Raw genomic sequence first — 18696 nt, 5'->3', positions numbered from 1 at the left:
GCAGATCGACAATGATGAAAACTTGCCATCAGATTCTTTAAGCAAACAGCCTTCCTTTCCTTCAGGTGAGTGAGTGGAAGAGATGATTGGTTTCTCGGCAGAATCACAACAAAGAATATAAAATTTCACATAGAGAGCTAAGTTGACCGCAGCGTAAAATCACAAGTTTTAACGTGAAATATGTCTGTTTTCTCACATGTCGAGCGCTGTTAGAAGCGGAAATTTGAGTAAAACATGACGGGGCTCGTCTGGGATTTGGCCCGTGACCTCTCGCATTCCAAATGTGATCATTCCGAAGCGAGAATCATAACCGTGGACCAACGAGCCGCCGATAGTGAAAAGCGAAGCTCTCAGATTCTGACGGTGGTGAGAAAAGATATTATGGCCCATCGTGCATGTGCTGTTTCTCAGATACCTATCTAATTAGTGCCCCTCGCCATTGTTCTGCAACTGTTCTCCTTTTGACGAATATATTATTAATTTGAGACATGACATGAGGAAAGTACAGCATCCCTCCAAGCAAAAGGGGAATTTGGCGATGAGGTTAAATGTGAATGTCAAAAAGTGGTCAAGCTGTAAGCCAACGACGACGAGAATGGGATTCGAATCCTAGCGTGCAGAGCACAATGGATTAACAATCCATCGCCTTAACCTCTCGGCCACCTCGTCTCTCTTTTAACACATCGTCAGTCATTCAATCTCCTGCTTTTTGTATCCAATCAGAAATAATGTGCAAGAAAGTCCATTTCAGAGCTTGCTATGCCCGTGCATGCAGATCGACAATGATGAAAACTTGCCATGAGATTCTTTAAGCAAACAGCCTGCCATTACTTCAGGTGAGTGACTGGAAGAGATGCTTGGTTTCTCGGCAGAATCACAACAAAGAATATAAAAGTTCACGCAGCGAGCTAAGTTGACCAGGGCAGGACTCGAACCTGCAAACTTCTGATAAATTTGCGGTTGTAATCGAAGTCAGACGCCTTACCATTAGGCCACACAGCCTCAACCAGCACCGGCTCTTGTGTTGTTCTGTATATTGCGAGCAAATTCGGTGCAACTGCAATTTCAAGGAGTGGATTTATGAAAAGATGAGCATATTTCGAGTGAATGAACAGATGCACTTCGATCTGGGTGCGCACCGGCGCAGGCAAGCCCAATGTAAATTGGGACACACAGTTTAACATTTCGGTCATTGCAGCTGAAATCATACTCCTTCTCAAACAATACAGGATGACCCGGGTTTATGAGAAAATCCGTTTTAAAGGGAAAGATTATGAACCGGAACTGACAACCAGCCCATTTAATCAGACACAGAATGATCCGGGACTGCAAGGACATCCCTTTTACCCAGATGCAGAATAACCCTTGACTGACAGCAGTTCCCTTTTAAAAGAATAAAGTGAGATTTCGATCATCCCTGAAGGCAATTGTGCAGTGTGGCTCAGGACCACGCGGGGCAGCGAATGTTATTGAAGCCACAGGTGATAGACAGGCAGGAAGGAGGGAGGGACGTAAAACCAGCCCAGTCTGAAATATATAAATATTTAATATTTTAAGAAAATAAATGCATTTAAATTGTATTTAAAAAAAATTGAATTTCAGTTGTTTTAAATAAATAAATAATTGATTCATAATCTATGTATTTTTTGATTGAACGAAGGCTGTGTGACGAGAATAATTCCATTGGAAATGAGGGGTGCAGTCAATAAATACCCAAACACAGTAAGCCCATGGTGGAAGACAAGCCATGGGGGAAGATGTGGGCTGCAAGGGCGATCTTTTAAAGTCGCGTGTGTCTTTCTGCTGGATCTGACAGCAGCTGCTTGTGCTGTGAAAGAGGTCAAATGTAATAGAGCCCAGCGCAGGCTGAACAGAAACAGCATATTTATTTTGGAAGTTAAAAATTTGGGATTATATATAAATACACACATATATATATACATGTATAAACAAAGTCAGTCATGTCTTGTCTTGGATAATTTGATTTGAATTTGAAAATAAGGATGGAGGATGTCATCATGTCACACAGCCCACACGCAAGCCCTGCCTAAAATCGCTAGATTTCTAACTTGTGTATTTTCCCTTCTTTCAGATGTGGAATAGCAAAGTCCCACAGCAGATTCTTCTACCGTCAGAGAGTCCACGAAGGAGTGTTCAATCAAATCAGTTCGGTTTCAAGTTGCATGTAATGCATTTTTCTCACATGACAGTAAGATCGCACAGCACGTTTGCACACACTCTAGCTTACAGAAACAGACAAACAAACTAAAATTCCTTAACCTCCAAAGGCAGGTTTTTAAATTTGAAATTGGAAATCCGGGACAGACAGCACATCCCTTTTTAACAGACACAGACTGATGAGGGTCTGATAGCACACCATTTTAAACAGACAGAGAATGATCCAGGACAGACAGCACATACCCTTAAAAGAGACACGGAAATAGAATGAATAAAAACAGATAAATATGTAAAACTCGGCAAGTCGTGCAGATATTGTGGAGGAAGAATCCGTTTTCACGTAAAGTCGGATAATCATTCCGATATTTTATGAAAAAGTTAAAGATTACAGATGTTTTCAACAAAAATAGCGCCTGGAAAAAATACGCAGCGAGAACGGTCAAATGGGAACGTCTTTGATACAGTGGAACGCGGGAGTGATTAAATAATAAATGGCACAATGGAGAAAGGCAAAGTGGGTGGTAATCGGGCAATAACGTAACAAAGGATGGTCCAGAGGAGGTGTTAGTGGGAACAGCAGAACCATTACCAGACAATGGGAGCGGTGCTTATCAGCCGTTACGTTGAACATAATGTTGAGGTCAGAAGACGAGAACATGCCTACAATATAGGGTGTCACCGCCTTTTAATCAGACCAGGCAGCTTTGCCAGCCCGGATTGATTTTCTGTCCGCTTTGAATTCGGCAGCCAAGGGACGAATTCAAAAGGCAGCGTCTCTCATCTTTTCAGCTCGAGAGAAACAGGACGCACTCATATTCAGGGCAGAGGTGGAGATTGACGCTGAATGTATGCTTATCCAAATTGAGGTGAACTTATGCGTTCAGACAGGAAGATGTACTGATCAAATGTTGGCCGGAACCTAACAATGGTTTAGGTTACCCAACGAGTCACAGAGCCGAGTACCTCTGAGATATTTTAACTTTACTCAGTTTGGCCGGTTTCACATTGTTCTGGGATTTGGAAGCTCATGGAACATCGGCGTAAAATCACACGTTTTAACGTGAATTATGTGTGTTTTCTTACATGTCGAGCGGCTGTTAGAAGCGGAAATTTGAGTAAAACATGACGGGGCTCGTCCGGGATTTGGCCCGTGACCACCCGCCTTTCAAATGTGATCATTCCGAAGCGAGAATCATAACCGTGGACCAACGAGCCGCCGACAGTGAAAAGCGCAGCTCTCAGATTCTGACGGTGGTGAGAAATGATATTATGGCCCATCGTGCATGTGCTGTCTCTCAGATACCTATCTAATTAGTGCCCCTCGCCATTGTTCTGCAACTGTTCTCCTTTTGACGAATATATTATTAATTTGAGACATGACATGAGGAAAGTACAGCATCCCTGTAAGGAAAAGGGGATTTTGGCGATGAGGTTAAATGTGAATGTCAAAACGTGGTCAAGCTGTAATCCAACGACGACGAGAATGGGATTCGAGCCCTGGCGTGCAGAGCACAATGGATTAACAGTCCATCGCCTTAACCTCTCGGCCACCTCGTCTCTGTTTTAACACATCGTCAGCCATTCAATCTCCTGCTTTTTGTATCCAATCAGAAATAATGTGCAAGAAAGTCCATTTCAGAGCTTGCTGTGCCCGTGCATGCAGATCGACAATGATGAAAACTTGCCATGAGATTCTTTAAGCAAACAGCCTGCCATTACTTCAGGTGAGTGACTGGAAGAGATGGTTGGTTTCTCGGCAGAATCACAACAAAGAATATAAAAGTTCACGCAGCGAGCTAAGTTGACCGGGGCAGGACTCGAACCTGCAAACTTCTGATAAATTTTCGGTTGTAATCGAAATCAGACGCCTTACCATTAGGCCACACAGCCTCAACCAGCACCAGCTCTTGTGTTGTTCTGTATATTGCGAGCAAATTCGGTGCAACTGCAATATCAAGGAGTGGATTTATGAAAAGATGAGCATATTTCGAGTGAATGAACAGATGCACTTCGATCTGGGTGCGCACCGGCGCAGGCAAGCCCAATGTAAATTGGGACACACAGTTTAACATTTCGGTCATTGCAGCTGAAATCATACTCCTCCTCAAACAATACAGGATGACCCGGGTTTATGAGAAAATCCGTTTTAAAGGGAAAGATTATGAACCGGAACTGACAACCAGCCCATTTAATCAGACACAGAATGATCCGGGACTGCAAGGACATCCCTTTTACCCAGATGCAGAATAACCCTTGACTGACAGCAGTTCCCTTTTAAAAGAATAAAGTGAGATTTCGATCATTCCTGAAGGCAATTGTGCAGTGTGGCTCAGGACCACGCGGGGCAGAGAATGTTATTGAAGCCACAGGTGATAAACAGGCAGGAAAGAGAAAGGGACGTTAAACCAGCCCAGTCTGAAATATATAAATATATAATAGTTTAAGAAAATAAATGCATTTAAATTGTATTTAAAAATAATTGAATTTGAGTTGCTTTAAACTAAATAAATAATTGATTCATAATCTATGTATTTTTTGATTGAACGAAGGCTGTGTGACGAGAATAATTCCATTGGAAATGAGGGGTGCAGTCAATAAATACCCAAACACAGTAAGCCCATGGTGGAAGACAAGCCATGGGGGAAGATGTGGGCTGCAAGGGCGATCTTTTAAAGTCGCGAATGTCTTTCTGCTGGATCTGACAGCAGCTGCTTGTGCTGTGAAAGAGGTCAAATGTAATAGAGCCCAGCGCAGGCAGAACAGAAACAGAATATTTATTTTGGAAGTTAAAAATTTGGGATTATATATAAATACACACATATATATATACATGTATAAACAAAGTCAGTCATGTCTTGTCTTGGATAATTTGATTTGAATTTGAAAATAAGGATGGAGGATGTCATCGTGTCACACAGCCCACATGCAAGCCCTGCCTAAAATCGCTAGATTTCTACCTTGTGTATTTTCCCTTCTTTCAGATGTGGAATAGCAAAGTCCCACAGCAGATTCTTCTACCGTCAGAGAGTCCACGAAGGAGTGTTCAATCAAATCAGTTCGGTTTCAAGTTGCATGTAATGCATTTTTCTCACATGACAGTAAGATCGCACAGCACGTTTGCACACACTCTAGCTTACAGAAACAGACAAACAAACTAAAATTCCTTAACCTCCAAAGGCGGGTTTTTAAATTTGAAATTGGAAATCCGGGACAGACAGCACATCCCTTTTTAACAGACACAGACTGATGAGGGTCTGATAGCACACCATTTTAAACAGACAGAGAATGATCCAGGACAGACAGCACATACCCTTAAAAGAGACACGGAAATGGAATGAATAAAAACAGATAAATATGTAAAACTCGGCAGGTCGTGCAGATATTGTGGAGGAAGAATCCGTTTTCACGTAAAGTCGGATAATCATTCCGATATTTTAGGAAAAAGTTAAAGATTACAGATGTTTTCAACAAAAATAGCGCCTGGAAAAAATACGCAGCGAGAACGGTCAAATGGGAACGTCTTTGATACAGTGGAACGCGGGAGTGATTAAATAATAAATGGCACAATGGAGAAAGGCAAAGTGGGTGGTAATCGGGCAATAACGTAACAAAGGATGGTCCAGAGGAGGTGTTAGTGGGAACAGCAGAACCATTACCAGACAATGGGAGCGGTGCTTATCAGCCGTTACGTTGAACATAATGTTGAGGTCAGAAGACGAGAACATGCCTACAATATAGGGTGTCACCGCCTTTTAATCAGACCAGGCAGCTTTGCCAGCCCGGATTGATTTCCTGTCCGCTTTAAATTCGGCAGCCAAGGGACGAATTCAAAAGGCAGCGTCTCTCATCTTTTCAGCTCGAGAGAAACAGGACGCACTCATATTCAGGGCAGAGGTGGAGATTGACGCTGAATGTATGCTTATCCAAATTGAGGTGAACTTATGCGTTCAGACAGGAAGATGTACTGATCAAATGTTGGCCGGAACCTAACAAGGGTTTAGGTTACCCAATCAGTCACAGAGCCGAGTACCTCTGAGATATTTTAACTTTACTCAGTTTGGCCGGTTTCACATTTCTCTGGGATTTGGAAGCTCATGGATCATCGGGGTAAAATCACACGTTTTAACGTGAAATATGTGTGTTTTCTTACATGTCGAGCGGCTGTTAGAAGCGCAAATTTGAGTAAAACATGACGGGGCTCGTCCGGGATTTGGCCCGTGAACACCCGCATTTCAAATGTGATCATTCCGAAGCGAGAATCATAACCGTGGACCAACGAGCCGCCGACAGTGAAAAGCGCAGCTCTCAGATTCTGACGGTGGTGAGAAAAGATATTATGGCCCATCGTGCATGTGATGTCTCTCAGATACCTATCTAATTAGTCCCCCTCGTCATTGGCCTGCAACTGTTCTCCTTTTGTCGAATATATTATTAATTTGAGACATGACATGAGAAAAGTACAGCATCGCTCTAAGTAAAAGGGGAATTTGGCGATGACGTTAAATATGAATGTCAAAACTTAGTCAAGTTTTGAGCCAACGACGACGAGAATGGGATTCGACCCCATGCGTTCAGAGCACAATAGATTAACAGTCCATCGCCTTAACCTCTCGACCACCTCGGCCTCTGTTTTAACACATCGTCAGCCATTCAATCTCCTGCTTTTTGTATCCAATCAGAAATAACGTGCAAGAAAGTCCTCTTCAGAGCTTACTATGCCCGTGCATGCAGATCGACAATGATGAAAACTTGCCATGAGATTCTTTAAGCAAACAGCCTTCCATTGCTTCAGGTGAGTGACTGGAAGAGATGGTTGGTTTCTCGGCAGAATCAGAACAAAGAATACAAAATTTCACGTAGCGAGCTAAGTTGACCGGGACAGGACTCGAACCTGCAAACTTCTGATAAATTTGCGTTTGTAATCGAAGTCAGACGCCTTATCCATTAGGCTACACGGCCTCTGCCATCAGCATACAATGTGTTGTTGTGTATATTGCGAGCAAAATCAAGGAGTGGATTTAGGAAAAGATGAGCATATTTCGAGTAAATGAACTGATGTCCTGCGATCTGGGTGCGCACAGGCGCAGGCAACCCCAATGTAAATTGGAAAACAACAGTTTAACAATTCGGTCATTGCAGCTGAAATCATACTCCTTCTCAAACTATACAGGATGACCCGGGTTTATGAGTAAATCCGTTTTAAAGAGAAAGATAATGAACCGGAACTGACAACCAGCCCTTTTAAACAGATACAGAATGATCGGGGACTGCAAGGACATCCCTTTTACCCAGATGCAGAATGACCCTTGACTGACCGCAGTTCCCTTTTAAAAGAATGAAGTGAGATTTCTATCATCCCTGAAGGCAATTGCGCTGTGGAGCTCAGGACCACGCGGGACAGAGACGGTTAATGAAGTCACAGGTGATAAACAGGCAGGAAGGAGGGAGGGACGTAAAACCAGCCCAGACTGACAACCAATTTACAAATATATATATATTAAACAACTTAAGAAAATAAATACATTTAATTTTTAATAAAAAAAAATTGAATTTGATTTGTTTTAAATAAATAAATAATTGATTCATAATCTCGATATTTTTTGATTGAACGAAGGCTGTGTGACTGGAAGAATTTCCTTTGGAAATGAGGGGGTGCCTCTTATCAACAATGGCAGACATTGATGTGGAGATTCAGCATCGCCACCAGTGATCCAGTGCAGCCTTCGGCCGCCTGCGAAAAAGACTGTTTGAAGACCAGGCCCTCAAATCTACCACCAAACTCATGGTCTACAGGGCTGTAATAATACCCGCCCTCCCGTATGGGTCTGAGGCATGGACGATGTGCAGAAGGCACCTCAGGTCGCTGGAGATATATCTCCAACGATGTCTCCGCAAGATCCTGCAAATCTCCTGGGAGGACAGGCGCATCAACATCAGTGTCATCGACCAAGATAACATCCCAGTATTGAAGCACTAACCACACTCGAGCAGCTTCGCTGGGCAGGCCACATAGTACGCACGCCAGATGTGAGACTCACTGAGCAATGCTTTATGCGGAGCTTCTTCATGGTAAACCAGCCAAAGGATGACAGCGTAAACGTTATAAGGACACCCTCAAAGCCTCGCCGGTAAAGTGCGACATCACCACTGACAGCTGTGAGACCCTGGCCGCAGATCGCCCGAGGTGGAGAAAATCCATCAGGGAGGGCTTTGAGCTCTTTGAGGCTCGATGCAAGGAGCATGAAGAGCCCAGGCGCACGCAGCAGAAGGAGCGTGCGGCAAACCAGCCCTACCGACCCCTTCCCCTGACGAAAGTCTGTCCCACCTGTAAAAAGGGTCTTTAGCTTTCGTGTCGGACTGCTCAGCCATCAAAGAATTCACTTTGGGTGTGGAAGCAATCCTCCATAGGACCCCTGGACCTGATGGCTTATATCCTGTTGATACAACCAATGCATCCATAGGATATAAGCCATCAGGTCCAGGGGACTTGTCTGCCTTTAGTCCCATTATTTTACCTCATACTACTTCATTAGTGATAATGATAGTATTAAGTTCCTCCCTCCATATAGCCCTTGGATTATCCACTATTTGGATGTCTTTACTGACTTCTACCGTGAGAACTGAAACAAAATATGTGTTCAAAGTCTCTGCCATTTCCATGTTCTCGATTATTAATTCCCCAGTCTCATCCTCCAGGAGACGAACATTTACTTTAGCCACACTTTTCCTTTTTACACACCTGTAGAAACTCTTACTATCTGTTTTTATATTTCGTTCAAGTTAACATTCATAATCTACCCTCTTTTAATCATATTTTTAGTCGTTCTTTGCTGGATTGTAAAAATGTCCCAATCCTCTGGACTTGCACGAGTGGATGATTGGCAGAGCGTGACGGAACAGGTGGCCTAAAATTTGCTGCAAAATAATTCAGAACACTTGCACCTCAAATGACCTCCAAACAGAGCGGATTACGTGCCAATGCCTACAGCTACTGATTCATTGTGAACAGGGCTCGAACTTACTCAGAAGCAATTCGATTACATTCCTAATCCAATGATTTAACCACCCAGCCAAGGCAGCTAGCAGGTCGCATTTTTTTAAACACACACTGAATGAAGCAGCACTGAGAGCGCAACCCTTGTAAACAGATAAAGCCTGATCCGAGACTGACAGTGCAACAACTTGATGTCGCTGTATTGCACAATAGAAAGCGGGAATGGATGAATCGCTTTCGGCGGGAATTAAATTATGTACTCCCTGCTTCTCTCAGCTAATCAGCTCGTTGGTCAAGGGGTATGATTGTCAATTATATAGGGAAAATAATGGAACCCTTACTAATGGAGAAAATAGAAGAACATCTAGAAACCAAAAGTATAAAAATGAATAATCAGCATGGATTTCAACAGGGAAAGTCCTGTGGACCAAACTCATAATTTTTGAAGAGGTTATAGAGAGGGTAGACATTGATCATGCAATAAGTGTAATGCATCTAGTTTTCAAAAGACCCTCGCTATGAAACCCAATAATAGGCTGCTAAGCAACGTCAGGGTATAAGCAGCAGAATGCATAGCGAGCTATCTTCAACACTGAAATCAAGATTGGAGATAAAAAGGCAGATATTCATATTGGCAGAAGATGGGTAGTGGTGTTCCAAAAGGATCAATGCCGGAACCACTATTGTTCACAATTTATATTAACGATTTAGAATTTGGAACTAAAAACAGAATTTCCAAATTTGGCAATGATACCAAATTGGCGGAAATTTACACTGAGGAGGACTGCAACAAATTAAGGAAAACATTAATAAACAAGCAGAATGGGCATATAATTTTCAATTAAGTTCCACACACATACATGTGAGGTATTACATTTTGGTGGGAAGAATATTGAGGTCACTTATTACTTGGCGCAAACGACTCTAGGTGAGGTAGAGGAACAATAGGATCTCTGAGTACAATTACACAAATCACAAAAATTGTGACAGAGTTTAGCAAGGAAAGATAAAGGTAACTAAGCAGTGGAGGTTATTTCTAGTGGTATAGAATTGCAAAATAGGAAGGTTATGCTAAACCTGTATTGAACCACGGTTAGACCACAATAAGAGTACTACATGCAGTTCTGGTCATCCTATTATAAAGATGATATAGAGGCACTTAGGAGGGTGCAGAGAAGAATTAAGCGGATGCTACCAGATATGGGAGGTTATTCATAAGTGGAAATAATAAACAAGCTGGGTCTCTTTTCTCTTGAAGATTGATCTATAGGGGTGACCTAATAGATTTATATAACATTATGAAAGATTTTAATAGAGTGTTTACAGAGAGAATGTTTTCACATGTGGGGAAGAGCATAACAGGAGTCCTCCATTAAAAGATAGTCATCTAGAAATCCAGAAATCAAATAGAGAATTCAGAAGCAACTTCTTTCTGGAAAGAGTAATGAGAATGTGGAACTGAAAAGCGTAAGAGTGGTTCAAGCGACTAGTATAGATACATTTAAGGAGAGGCTATACAAGCATATGAGGTAGAAAAGAATAGATGCCTATGCTGATAGATTTAAATCAAGAAAGACTCCAGAATATTCGAGTGGAACATAAACGCTATCATGGTCAGAATAGCCAGAATGGCAGTATACGCTATGCTGTCCGCTGTAAGCCTATTTAATTCAGTTATCTGCAGGATTATGCATTGGATTCAATGATAAGCTCTCTGAGTATAGGTAGGCGTGTCTGGGTCACTGTAAGAGCTTTCTGTTTCTGTGTAATAGTTTCTGGGTCTCTTTAAGTGTTGTCTGGGTCTGTGTTGCAGTTGCCTGTGTCAGCTTATGAGCTGACTGTGTCTGTTTAAGTGTTGTCCGGGTTTGTGCAGGAGCGTCGGGGTTTGTGTTGCAGCTCCATGTGTCAGGTTTGGAGCTGACTGGGTCTGTGCAAGAGTTGTTTCTGTTTGTGCCAGAGAGTCTGCGTCTGTGTTGGAGTGTGTCTGTCTGTGGTTGATCTCCCTCGGTCAGTGTGGTTCTGCATTGAGCTTTTTGATTCAGTACCGGTGCTGTCTTGATCTTTAAATGAGGTGTCTGCATCTCCGAAGCGAGCTGTGTGGTTCTCGGTGAACGAGCAGTCTGGTCCTTTCTCGGAACAGTCTGCGCCAGTGTAAGAACTGCTTATATTTGTGTAGGAGCTCTTGGATCTGTGTTGGTGATGCCTTGGCCAGGTTGAGCTGTCTATGTCTATGTAGGAGGGAAATAATCTGTCTCGGAGATCCCTATGTCTCTGAAAGTAGTTGTATGGGTCTGTGTATTAAAGTTTGTGCCTGTGCTGTTAATCCCTGCTTCAGTGTAGCACCTGCCTGGTTCTGCACAGGAGCTGCCTACTTTCGCGAAGGAAATGTCAGTGTCTCTGTCGAAGCTCTCTGGAAATGTGTTGCTGTTGTCTGCGGCTGATGAGGACATGTTTGCTCCTGTGTAGGTGATGCGGGGTCTCTGAAAGGAACTGTCTGAGTCTGTACACAAGCATTTTGATGCTGTGTATGCGATTTGCCTGTCTGCACATGAGTGGATGGATCTGTGCAGTAATGTCTGACTCGGTGTAGGATCAGTACTCCTCTGTGCGGGAGCTGCCTGGGTCTGTTTAGCCGCTGTCTGTGTCGGTGCAGGAAAAGTCTGGATCTGTGAAGGTAGATTGTGGGACTGTGTCGGAAGATTGTGAATCTGTGAAGGTAGAATTTGGGACTGTGAAAGAGCCGTCTGAATATGTGTTGCAGCTGTCTTGCTCTGTGAAGGAATAGTCTGGGGCTGTGAAAGTACATAGAAATCTAGAAATCCACAGCGCTGAAGGTGGCCACTTCGGCCCATAGTATACATGCCAGCCGACGAAGAGCCACAAGGCCCTTTGATCAACAACCCTGAAGGCTCTATATGAACCTGTGAAGTATGACAATGGCGGAAAGATAAAGATCGCCCAACCCAATAAGCCCGCCCCACACAACTTCTACACCCCTTGCACCGAAAAATTATACACACCACCACAACCCGAGCCATGCGAACGCATGGGAGAAGCAAAAAAGCAGAAAAAAAAACAGGCCAATTGTGGGAAAAAAATGTGTTAAAATTCCTCTCCATCTACGCGATCAAAATTAGTCCAAGAGATCAACTTGGTCGTATTGGATTCCCTGCAGTACTTATCATCGTATCTGCGTCAGCCAACAAAAGGTTATCCAACCTAATCCCACTTACCAGCTCTCGGTCCGTAACTCTGCTGGTGACAGCAGGGACATTGGTTGGTTTTGCCGCTGCTGGAGTATTGTATGCAGTACTGGTCACCACATTTAAAAAAAAAAGATGTGATTGCGCTGGAATGGGTACTGAGGAGATTTAGAAAAAAAGTTGCCTGGACTGGAGAATTTTGTTGATGAGGAAAGATTGGAAATGCTGAGTCTGTTTTCTTTGGACCAGAGGAGGCTGAGGGGTGACTATATTGAGGTGCATAACTTTATGAGGGCCCTAGATAGAGTTGGAAGGAAGGTCCTGTTTCCCTTTGCAGAGTGGTCAACAACCAGGGGGAATCGATTTAAACTAATTTCGGGATGGACCAATTCCCCTATCTCGGGCGCCTCCTATCAACAAGAGCAGGCATTGATGACGAGATCCAACACCGCCTCCAGTGTGCCAGTGCAGCCTTCGGCCGCCTGAGGAAAAGAGTGTTTGAAGATGAGTCCCTCAAAACGTTCACCAAGCTCGTGGTCTACAAGGCTGTAGTAATACACGCCCTCCTGTAAGGCTCACGGACGTGGACTATGTACAGAAAACACCTCATGTTGCTGGAGAAATGCCACCAGCGATGTCTCCTCAAGATCCTGCAAATCCCCTGGCAGGACAGATGTGCAAACATTCGCGTCCTGGTCCAGGACATCATCCCCAGCATTGCACCACTTACCACACTTGGGCAGCTCCGCTGGGCAGGCCAAATGCCACACACGAGACTGCCAGAGCAAGCGCTCTTCTCGGAACTCGTCCACGGCAAGTGAGCCAAAGGCGGACAGAGGAAACGTAACAAAGAGAATCTCAAAGCCTCCCTGATAAAGTGTGACATCCCCACTGTGACCTGGGAGTCCTTGGCCATAGAAGTGAAGGAAGTGCATGGGGTTGTGTGCTGAGCTCATCGAGTATCGTCGCCGAGAGCATGGAGAAATCAGGTGCAGGCAGCGGAAGGAGCTGCGGCAAACCAGGCTCCCTGCCAATCCTTTCCCTCAACGACAGTCTGTCTGACCTGTGGCAGAGACTGTGGTTCCCGTATTGAACTGTACAGCCATCTAAGAACAAATGCGAAGAGTGGAAGCAAGTCTTCCTCGATTCCGAGGGACTGTCTATGATGATGATTTAGGGGGAGAGTTAGACGAGCTGTGAGGATAAATGTCTTTACCCAGGGCGTCATGGTAGTCGCGAACTCAAAGCCTCAATGCGGCAGAAATCCTCACACATTTTAAAAATACTTGGATGCCACTTAAATTGCTTTAACCCATAGGACGCACTTAGAGCTGGGAAGTGGGAATTAGGCAGGAAAGCTCTTGATCGGCCTCCTCGGGCACTATTGGCTGAAATGGCCTCCTTCCAGGCTGTACGTTTTTGCTTTTCCTACACTACAAAGTGATAACATTTTAAAAGTAATTAATTTGCTCTGAACTGCTTTGGGAAGTGCTGAGGTGAAAGTCGCTATAGGAATGCTATCATTTTAATGTAAAAGTGCCATAAGAAAGTACATAGCATGAAGACCAGTTGCCTCACTCGGTTAGCGCTTGGTGTTACTAACGTCAAATTGGCGAGTTCGAACCCATTACGGGCCATTTATTTTATTTTTGGTGGTGCGGTTGGGCTGCAAGTATTTTAGAGCACCTTAAACATTCAGGGACGAAACTCACACCAAACCTGTAATACTTTGAAGCAATGCTGCAAAACATTAGTTCTGCCGAGAGCTGGTGGCCCTGCCGAATGTTTCCAGCATAAAATGAACAATTCCATATCCTCCGGGGATTTGTGACTTCTCGTATTTCAATCAGTGAAAGGCTCACTGCCGCTGATTGGTTTGTAGTGCAAAGTATGGACCTGATCTAAATACAATTCCACTGCGTAATCCCTCATTATAAGAACATAAGAATTAGGAACAGGAGTAGGCCATCTAGCCCCTCGAGCCTGATCCGCCACTCAACAAGATCATGGCTGATCTGGCAGTGGACTCAGCTCTTCTGACCCGCCCGCTCCCCGTAACCCTTAATTCCTTTATTGGTTAAAAATGAATCTATCTGTGATTTGAATTCATTCAATGAGCTAGCCTCAACTGCTTCCTTGGGCAGAGAATTCCACAGATTCACAACTCTCTGGGAGAGGAAATTCCTTCTCAACTCGGTTTAAAATTGGCTCCCCCGTATTTTGAGGCTGTGCACCCTTGTTCTCGTCACCCAACCAGTGGAAACAAACTCTCTGCCTCTATCTTGTCTATCCCTTTCATTATTTTAAACGTTGCTTTCAGATCACCCCTCATCCTTCTGAACTCCAACGAGTAAACATAGAAAATAGGTGCAGGAGTAGGCCATTCGGCCCTTCTAGCCTGCACCGCCATTCAATGAGTTCATGGCTGAACATTCAACTTCAGTACCCCATTCCTGCTTTCTCGCCATACCCCTTGATCCCCCTAGTAGTAAGGACCTCATCTAACTCCTTTTTGAATATGTTTAGTGAATTGGCCTCAACAACTTTCTGTGGTAGAGAATTCCACAGGTTCACCACTCTCTGGGTGAAGAAGTTCTTCCGCATCTCGGTCCGAAATGGCTTACCCCTTATCCTTAGACTGTGACCTCTGGTTCTGGACTTCCCCAACATTGGGAACATTCTTCCTGCATCTAACCTGTCTAACCCCGTCAGAATTTTAAGTGTTTCTATGTTTCAACAATACCCTGTACAGTTGCAGCAGGACCTCCCTGTTTTATACTCCATGCCTCTCGCAATGAATGCCAACATTCCATTCGCCTTCCTGATTACTTGCTGCACCTGCAAACTAACATTTTGGGATTCATGCACAAGGACCCCCAGGTCCCTCTGCATGTTGTAATTTCTCCCCATTCAAATAACCTTCATTTTTAAGTTTTTTTTCCCCAAGGTGAATGACCTCACATTTTCCGACATTGTATTCCATCTGCCAAACCTTAGCCCATTCGCTTAACCTATCTAAATCTCTTTACAGCCTCTCTGTGTCCTCTACACAATCCGCTTTCCCACTAATCTTTGTGTCATCTGCAAATTTTGTTCCACGACACTCTGTCCCCTCTTCCAGGTCATCTATATATATTTTAAACAGTTGTGGTCCCAGCACCGATCCCTGTGGCACACCACTAACTACAGATTTCCAACCCGAAAATGACCCATTTTTCCAGACTCTCTGCTTTTTGTTAGCCAGCCAAATCTCTAACCATGCTAATCCATTTCCTATGACTCCACGTACCTTTATCTTCTGCAGTAACCTTTTGTGTGGCACCTTATCGAAAGCCTTTTGGAAATCTAAATACACCACCTCCATCGGTACACCTCTAACCACCATGCTCGTTATATACTCAAAGAATTCCAGTAAATTATTTAAACATGCTTTCCCCTTCCTGAATCCATGTTGCGTCTGCTTGATTGTACTATTCCTATCTAGATGTCGCGCTATTTCTTCCTTAATGATAGCTTCAAGCATTCTCCCCACTACAGATGTTAAACTAACCGGCCTATTGTTACCTGCCTTTTGTCTGCCCCCTTTTTTAAACAGAGGCGTTACATTTGCTGCTTTTTAATTCGCTGGTACCTCCCCAGATTCCAGAGAATTTTGGTAGATTATAACGAATGCATTTGCTCGAACGTCTGCCATCTCTTTTAATACCCTGGGATGCATTTCATCAGGACCAGGGGACTTGTCTATCTTGAGTCCTATTAGCCTGTCCAGCACCACCCCCCTAGTGATAGTGATTATCTTAAGGTCCTTCCTTCCCATATTCCCGTGACCAGCAATTTTTGGCATGGTTTTTGTATGTTCCACTGTGAAGAGCGAAGCAAAATAATTGTTTGAGGTCTCAGCCATTTCCACATTTCCCATTATTAATTCCCCCTTCTCATCTTCTAAGGGACCAACATTTACTTTAGTCACTCTTTTCCGTTTTATATATCCGTAAAAGATTTTACTAACTATTTTTATGTTTTGTGCAAGTTTACCTTTGTAATCAATCTTTCCTTTCTTTATTGCTTTCTTCGTCATTCTTTGCTGTCGTTTAAAATGTTCCCAATCTGCTAGTTTCCCACTAACATTGGCCACCTTATACGCATTGGTTTTTATTTTGATACTCTCCTTTATTTCCTTGATTATCCATGGCTGGTTATCCCTTCTGTTACCGCCTTTCTTTTTCACTGGAATATATTTTTGTTGAGCACTATGAAAGAGCTCCATAAAAGTCCTCCACTGTTCTTCAATTGTGTCACCGTTTAGTCTGTGTTTCCAGTCTACTTTAGCCAACTCTGCCATCATCCCACTATAGTCACCTTTGGTTAAGCATAGTACGCTCGTTTGAGACCCTACTTCCTCACCCTCAATCTGTATTACAAATTCAACCATACTGTGATCACTCATTCTGAGAGGATCTTTTACTGAGAGATCGTTTATTATTCCTGTCTCATTACACGGGACCAGATCTAAGATAGCTTGCTCCCTTGCATGTTCTGTAGCATACTGTTCTAAGAAACAATCCCGTATGCATTCTATGAATTCCTCCTCAAGGCTACCCAGTGCGATTTGATTTGACCAATCGATATGTAGGTTAAAATCCCCCATGATTACTGCCGTCCATTTTTCACATGCCTCCATTATTCCCTTGGTTATTGCCCGCCCCACCATGAAGCTATTATTTGCGGGCCTATAAACTACGCCCACCAGTGACTTTCTCCCCTTACTATCTCTAATCTCCACCCACAATGATTCAACATTTTGTTCATTAGAGCCAATATCGTCTCTCACAACTGCCCTGATATCATCCTTTATTAACAGAGCTACCCCACCTCCTTTCCCTTCTTGTCTATCTTTCCGAATTGTCAGATACCCCTGTATGTTTAATTCCCAGTCTTGGCCACCCTGCAACCACGTTTCTGTAATGGCCACCAAATCATAACCATTTATGATGATTTGTGCCGTCAACTCATTTACTTTATTTCGAATGCTGCTTGCGGTTAGGTAGAGTGTTTTAGTACTAGTTTTTAAACCATGATTTTTAGTTTTGACCCCTCCTGCAGCCCCTTCATATTCATACATATTGTCCCTCCCTATCACCTTGTCGTTTACACTTACCCCAGTGCTTGTCTACTCTGTTGCCTCCTGCTTTTTGCATTTTATCTTGGGGTCCTGTGATCTGAGCTCTCACCCACTCGAACTAGCTCAGAGCCCTCTCCTGGGTTCCGAATACTCCTTGCATTGCGGCACCGAGATTTCATGCTTGCCTTTCTATTACACTTTGACGCATTAGAATGTTGCTGTCCATTAGTCTGCTGCAAACTGCAGGGGCCACGTCGCTTAATGGATAAGGCATCTACTTTGATGGAAACACTGATGTTATCATAAAATTGCAACGTCAAACGCTGCCGTGGTCATTTTGGCAAAACTTGTTCATCTTTATAAAACCAAACCACGTTCGCACTCATTAACTAAAGGTGAGTTCCTCCCAAACAATGCACTGATCTTTATTAAAAGGCACTTTTTCATTCTGTGTATATTGCTCACTGATTTTTGGAGGCAGTGTCCAACAAACCAACAATTAATACCGATAAACTATTAATGTTTCAAGTTCGAACAACAGCTTCGCGTCAATCAGTGCAATGAAGGGCAGTGGAGGGAATTGTGATCAGATTCCAATGAGATCCCCGTGAGTCGATAAAAAAAGAGCATTGGCAGAATCGCTGCGAGCAGGGCTCGAACCTGCGCAGGGAAATCCCCATTGAATTTCGAGTCCAACGCCTTAACCACTCGGCCATCGCAGCTACACAGAAGAGTTGCTTTAATAGTCGAATCGTTGTTGCAATTTATCAGAGAGAACGCCTGCATGCTTGCCCTAATGTATCTCCCAGACGATGTGAAAATTAAATCGTAGAATCACAGAATCTTACAGCAAAGAAGGAAAAATTTCGGTCAGAACTGAAATAATTTACCTTTCGCGAAAAACTGAAAAGTCTGGAGAGCTTCTTTCTCGATAAACAAGTGAGATAAATTTTCACATTATGAAGGTATTTGATCGAGTTGATGTGGAGAAAATGTTTGCCATTGTGCAGGAGTTCAGAACGGGAGGTCACTGATAAACTCAGTAGACAATTCAAGAGCAACTTATTTAGCAAAGAGTGGTTAGAATGTGGAAGATGCTACACGAGCAGTAGTTGAGGCGAATAGCACAGATTCATTTTAAAGGGATTACCTCAGCACTTGACTGAGAAAGCAATAGAACAATATGCTGATAGGATCAA

At 43.4% G+C, this 18696-nt stretch overlaps 4 non-coding genes across 4 annotated transcripts; all 4 read right to left on the bottom strand.

Moving 5' to 3' along the window:
* Positions 1–914: 914 nt before the first annotated feature.
* trnar-ucg (transfer RNA arginine (anticodon UCG)) lies at positions 915–1002 on the bottom strand. The gene is given in 2 exon segments: positions 915–950; positions 967–1002. It is a non-coding gene; the product is annotated as a tRNA-Arg (tRNA).
* Positions 1003–3653: 2651 nt separating this feature from the next.
* trnan-guu (transfer RNA asparagine (anticodon GUU)) lies at positions 3654–3735 on the bottom strand. Its single transcript has one exon. It is a non-coding gene; the product is annotated as a tRNA-Asn (tRNA).
* A 245-nt stretch (positions 3736–3980) lies between these two features.
* On the bottom strand, positions 3981–4068 carry trnar-ucg (transfer RNA arginine (anticodon UCG)). Its single transcript is given in 2 exon segments — positions 3981–4016; positions 4033–4068. It is a non-coding gene; the product is annotated as a tRNA-Arg (tRNA).
* Positions 4069–18136: 14068 nt separating this feature from the next.
* Positions 18137–18219, bottom strand: trnas-cga (transfer RNA serine (anticodon CGA)). Its single transcript has one exon. It is a non-coding gene; the product is annotated as a tRNA-Ser (tRNA).
* Positions 18220–18696: the final 477 nt, after the last annotated feature.

This window comes from Pristiophorus japonicus, unplaced genomic scaffold (assembly GCF_044704955.1).
Source record: "Pristiophorus japonicus isolate sPriJap1 unplaced genomic scaffold, sPriJap1.hap1 HAP1_SCAFFOLD_113, whole genome shotgun sequence".
Classification (NCBI taxonomy): Eukaryota; Metazoa; Chordata; class Chondrichthyes; family Pristiophoridae; genus Pristiophorus; species Pristiophorus japonicus.
The sequence above is the reverse complement of the archived record's forward strand: the minus strand, read 5'-3'. Positions and strand labels throughout refer to the sequence as shown.